General features: G+C 30.6%; 1 pseudogene across 1 annotated transcript; it reads right to left on the bottom strand.

Annotated features, from left to right (window-relative positions):
- Nucleotides 1-2,324: 2,324 nt before the first annotated feature.
- Nucleotides 2,325-5,202, bottom strand: LOC149515250 (serine/threonine-protein kinase TOUSLED-like; annotated as a pseudogene). The gene is made up of 5 exons (XR_016327057.1): nucleotides 4,681-5,202; nucleotides 4,100-4,147; nucleotides 3,662-3,712; nucleotides 3,319-3,426; nucleotides 2,325-3,233 (listed from the first exon to the last, which is right to left on the bottom strand). The product of XR_016327057.1 is annotated as a serine/threonine-protein kinase TOUSLED-like (transcript).
- Nucleotides 5,203-6,517: the final 1,315 nt, after the last annotated feature.

Raw genomic sequence — 6,517 nt, 5'->3', positions numbered from 1 at the left:
CCTTCCATATATGCTTACAGCTTAAGACATCACAAATACGTGGACTCAACATATACCTGCTTCACATGACTCTGCCATCCAATCAATAGCACCTCTGCCACAACCACAGGACCCACACACTTTTGTGAAACAGGTAACACTGTGCCCCTAACTCCACATAATAGTTCGCTCCCCTATGGTGGCTATGATACCACATGGCACAATCTTGGGTATCAATTATCAACCTTAAAAGACTACCCTATTAGCTAATAATATCTTCCCTCTATACATGCCAAGACATCAGTAATTCACATCCAATGTAAGACTCAAAAGACACACAGGCACCACATGACATATTGCCTAGATCCCATGCAAAAGTAGGCCTGTTTCAAATATTATGAATTGGATGTCTTCCTCTCTTTCTCTCTCTCCCTTTCTCTATCACACACACACACACATACATAAGAAAAAAACAAATAGCAATTTTATCGATATGACTAATGAATGTATGATGCAAAACATCACAGCAAGGTCCATATGAGCAAATTAGTAACATTATCAAGATTCCATGAGATATTGATGCATGCAAAGGTTTTAAATGATGAAGGTAATTATGGGAAAAGTATAACTAGGGATTGGGTGAAAATCTGCATGGGAAAGAACAGGTGAAGAAGAGATAAAGGTAGAAAAGACACTGAAGCAGACAGAAAGGACAAAAATAAAATGAAAGATAGAGACAAAACACATGGTAGGCAGAGAGTTATTATTTCACAAAAAAAATTTACAGCATGACCTCTAATGTCAAACAGCACAAATCACAAGATGTTTAGTTATAACATTCAAACAACTGGGCTAGAGGTAATTTTCACAAACCATATGAGCATTTAATTCAATTTGTACTCTTTCTTATGACATAATTACTTAGTAAAACACATCCAATGTAATATGCATTAGCTGAGTTCTTCCATTACTAAGGTCTACAACAAGGAAGAAGATCTTGCAAGCAGGTGACTACGAAGTAAGCAAGCACGAGAGAGAGAGAGAGAGAGAGAGAGAGAGAGGAAAAGGGAAAATAATCACTCACTCCAGGAGTTGCATGATCAAGGCTCTTTTCTGCTTTCAGCTTATCAATTTCAGCTGAAAGTTTACTTTCTTTTTCCCATAAGGACCTAGCCAGACAAAAAGAATTGAATCATGTTGAGTATTTGAATATTAACTAGACAAAACCTAAAAGCTTCTAAGAACGTACTTCCTTTCATCCTGCAGCTTATCTCTTTCTGTTTTCTGAGAATTGAACTGAGACTGCGAGATTGAAGATTCTAACTCTTTGATTTCAGTTTTGCGTCTTTCACTAGAACCATCCAAGCACTCTAATTCCTCATTAAGCCCAACAATTTCCTCCTGAAGTTTTTGCTCCTGAAAATACAAACATAGTAGTCAAGTGCTATCAAAAGATAAAAGCAAGGGAAGTTAAAAAGCAGAATACCATTTGATTGTCCGATAAGAGAATAAGCAACTCATGCACAAGCGATACAACGAAAAGCAAGAAACAAGGGATGCAGAAAATTTAACAATATATGTCATTTAGATTTGATTCCTCCGAAAATTAGCAAGCATAAACTTGACAAAAAGGTATCCAAGTGTAACTAAGCTGAATCAACACGTGGCAATCAAGAATTTACATCATTTAAAACTATTATCCTAATTAATAATCCTTTAAAACCAATATCCCAGCCAAATGTCATGTCTTTCCACTAAGCTAATATCCTAGAGCCAGTGATGGAATTCAAGATGCCATTCTGTACTTGCACAAAGAGTATCATAGCTATCTGCAAAATGACTTTGTTGTAAAATGTTCAGCAGAGAATCAAATAATATAAGTAAAATATGTATCCATTAATCATGCCATGCAAAACATGTTATCTAAAACTAAAATTTTTTTTATAAACCATATTACACCCTCATTTATATATCTCAAGGATTTTGTGGCATGCATTCATCCTAGCTTATTAATGCATTCTTTTATTAAACACTTTTAAATACTTAATATAGTCACCATTCTTTTGCTTTTCATTCTATGAAATATTTCAACATTCTTTATCAAAATTTTCTTCTATTTGCTTTTTCTCTCTCTTAGACTAAGCACCATGTCAGGCATGAAGATTCTGTTCCAACCACATTAACCAAATCCGGGCAGCTCTTAATCTGTATATACCTGATTACACCCACATTCCCAAGTCTCAAGGAATCCTGCCGTACTTTCATCCAAGCTTCTTGTCTCTCAGCTTTTGAAACCGTTATCAGCAGATCAGATATCATTTTTGTTCTCTAAACCACAATCAGACAAGAGGGCCAGAATTAAAACTGACACTATAAATTGCTATCAAGCACACTTAATAAACATAATTTCTTTTATAATCATTTACCTTTTCTGTTTTAGGTATGGGTGAACATATTTATAAAGCTTGATATTCTATCTTGTGAAATGAATATTTTTAGAAGTTCAATTATGTGTATAAAATTAACAGTTCACAAGAATATTACAGAAACAGGTATGGAAATTTAAGCAAACTTTATATAGCAGACTGAAGCAAAGAACAAGCCCCTTATTTAGCTAAGAACAAAAATCTCGGTGTCTTAGATTCCATTATTGCATAGATTGCAAGCTTCCGTCAGAAATGAATTAAATTACATTGGACCAACAGTGGTTTTTTTTATGACGTTGCCTTAGAAGATAAATTCCATGCATCAAAGGGGCTTCTAACCAAGGATGCCTGTTCACTACAACTTCAGTTTACAATGCAGTATACAAGAATTTTGCTGCTTGAGTATTCCAACAAAATACCAGAAAAATGTTAAAACCGATGACAGTCTACTATCCCAACTAAAATATGTTACTTTTTGTATTTCCGAAAATGGGTGAAAGTAATGCAGTTTCTTCAGAGCATAAAAAAATAGGGTTTTTGGATCCCTTCCCAGATTTAGTAAATGACATGAATAGAGAATTTATATATTTCTTACTTGAAGTATTATAATCCTTTCCTTCCCCCTCCCTCTGAGGCAGGGAAAACATCAAAAGAAAAGTCTTGTTTATCTAAAATCTACACGATAAGTGTACTAGAGGTGTGATAAAAGCATAATAATCTCGTATCTGTGGCTATTGACTAAATTTAATACATTAAGATCCATCAATAAAGCGTGATAATCGCCTTTGGCTTCATTTGCTGGTCATAATCTTTAATATCTTTCAATTCCTGCCAAAACACAATAAAAACTAAAAGGTAAGTATTAATTAAATAAAGAACTTTGCACCACAGATTAGCAGAGGCACTTAGAAACCTTTTCTAGTTGCTGACAAAGATTTTGATAGTCAGAGGCTTCTTGACGACATTTCCGTAGGTCATCCTCCAATGCAGCAACTTTTGCACGTAAAGATGTCACCTCTTCCTAAGTTAAGTTGTCAACCAAAAGGATTAGAACTGTGAGTTATAAAAATCTGCTGCACCTCTAAGGAAAATGACCCAAAAATATATTTTATAAAAAAAATAACTACTCGCAAAAGCAAATCATAGTTCTTTTTCCTCCACATTTCTGGACTCAAAAAAGTCAATTGTATTGCCTAAAAAACTGAGGAACAAATTTAAATAGTTAAAATGAAGACAAACTTTATGAAACCACATACCTCTAGTGAAGTGTGGTCATCAGTCAGGAACTGCTCTTTAGGCCTACTATCCTGCATGATGAATATAAATATCAAAATAATCTAATATAATAATTATGTAGTTTTGCTAACTAGTCTGCTATGATGTAAAGGAAGAGAATAAAATTTCTTTTCTTTGTTTTACTCTATTTGTTTCAAAATTTAAGGAAGAAAAAGCCTTTAAATTTTCTTTCTCAATAAACCAGTTAAACGTGGAAGGAAAAATGACAGACACTTGGGCACCAGAGTCCCACAGGTTTAAGCTCCAGTTTAAACCTTAAGCATTTTCTCTTATCAGTGGAAACCTTTTTTATTTATTATTTTCCTTCATATGTCTTCTTCCTCATGAACAGTTTACACTGTACAGGGCAGAATATAGAGGACTCTAGGAATAAAATGTGAGTTATCATCTCCTTGAACCTTCTGGCGCTTCAGAGTATTGGCTTGTATTAAAAACTCTCCTCCATTCTAGCATTATAAGACATATAAAAAGACATTAATTCAAGTCTTAAAAATTGAATGATATCAATGAATTAAACACTTGAACACAGGGAAATAGGGGTTAAATAATCCAAATAGTATATATAAATGGTTAACCCTCAAAGATGTCGTATATATGATTGTTCTTTCGATCAAATGGTATAAAATTTATCCACAAACTGATAACAACTTCAAGTACGAAAATGCAGTTATTCACCCAAACATTTTATCCGTTTCAATGATCCACCACAACGAATCAAAATTCATAACTGAACCAATCATTTCTACCAGGCATGTCATATTGCAACGTAAAGTAAGCCAATGCCACGCTGAACCAGTACTTCTCAAAGCAATAAACAATAAACATAAGAACAACCAAATCGCAATTGTTCAACCAAGAATAAAGTGTTGCTAGTAAATGTACTCTAAAACTTACAGTTATTTTTCTATTATTCCACATTTGAAATAAGGAAAAAAAAAAAAAAAAAAACAATGTTGAAAGAATAGTAAGGGCTTTTTACCTCATCATCGGAATCACTTGAGCTAGAAACCTCGGGCAAGTCCTCAACAGAAGCGAATTTCGAAGCCGACGATAGAGAAGACCAAGGCTGCTGCTGCTGCTGTAGTTGTTAAGTTTGCGGCGGTTGCTGAGAAGCAGTTGCCGAAGAGGCCTTGCCTACCAAGCGAGCTTCGAGCTTCGCAATCTTGGTGGGCAAAGAATGGTCCGCTTGGTTTGACGAATTTGAAGAGAAATGTAACAACATACCGTCCGACATTGCCGACCAAACTGGATCAGAAAAACTAAAATGACTGGTCAGATCATCAAGGAACAAAAAAATGACAGAAATGTAAACTATTTTTCTTTTTTAAGAATTTAGCGTTTTGAATGTTTTAGTAAAAGAGGGGTACAATCAAGTGATAGGGAAGCAGGAACAAGTGCCTGGGAGAATTTCTTTTCGTTTTTGCGTTTTGAATCAAGTCTTGAATTTGGGTTAACTAGAATTGATAACATTTGGGATGAAATTGAATTCGATTTTTTATGAAATTTTAAAATTCGATTTAAATTTAACCAAAACTTTATTCGAATTAAATCCAATCCAATTTTATCAGTTTTATTTAATTTATTATATTTTAATTTTTAATTAATTCAATTTTATATATTATTTTAATATAAAATTTTAATATATTTAAATAAATTTTAATATAAAATTATTATTTTTATTTTATAAATTTAAAATATATATAATTTATTCCAAATTTTTTATTTTTTATTTTTTAATTTAAAATTATATCTGAATTTAATATATATATTTAATAATTAAATTTGATTCAAATGAAATAAAAAATATTCATATCACACTAAATACTATAATTTTATATTAATTTTTTATTTTCTTAATTTTTCTCACCCCTAAAAATAAAGGTTTGGCAAAAAAAATTTTGGGATAAAAAGAAAAAAAACTGATTTTTTTTTTTAATTTAATTTGAGGTTTAGCATCTCGATGCAAACATGGGTACCAGTAGTTGTGGAATTGTGGGAGAATAATAAAAGAAAAAAAATAATGAAGGGGAAAATGGAATAAAGAATGAAGAGACAATGACACTTGGAGACAGATGTTAAACTTTAGAGTGTGCACTAAATCTAGTTTGGCTTTTGTAATCTTGTAGGTATCAGTTTGGCTTTTCGTTTTTTGAATTCTTCGAATCTTTTGTATAAAAGATTAATTGCATTTGTCAATTCTTTTATTTATTAAAATTTTTAATAGGATCTCCAATTTTATAAAATTATTTTATTTTTGCCTTTTTATTTGCGAAATTGATTATGTTGATAGTAAATGTTAACTGATCGATAGTGTATAGTGTCAATTAACATTTTATATAATAAAAAAATATTAAAATAAAATTTCTTTCAATGTTTACGAACAAAAATAATATTATTTTAAATTTTTTATATTTCATATATATTTAATAAAATATTAAATTAAAAATTATATTTTTATATTTTTATTATAATATAATTATTACTTAAATAATTATTTATTTTTAGTAGAAAAAATATTTTTAAAAATTAAATTAAAATTTTCATACTCTTTTTAAAATTTTTCATATTATTTTAAAAAATTAAATAAAATTTTCTAAAATAGTTTGAAAATTAAGTAAGAAACTATATATTGTTTTAAAATATTAAGTAAAATTTTTTATATCATTTTAAAAATTGATTTATTAATCTTTTTATAATTTTTTTATTAAAATATTTATTTTGAATCTATTATTTATTAAAATTTTATACCTATAAATAACAACAAAGATCAAACGACTCTTTCCGTCTTCGATCTAATATGGAAAATAAATCGAATT

This window comes from Durio zibethinus, chromosome 13, assembly GCF_047325235.1.
Source record: "Durio zibethinus cultivar Kanyao isolate XHJ-2024 chromosome 13, ASM4732523v1, whole genome shotgun sequence".
Taxonomy (NCBI): domain Eukaryota; kingdom Viridiplantae; phylum Streptophyta; class Magnoliopsida; order Malvales; family Malvaceae; genus Durio; species Durio zibethinus.
This window is presented reverse-complemented; position numbering and strand designations above follow the sequence as displayed.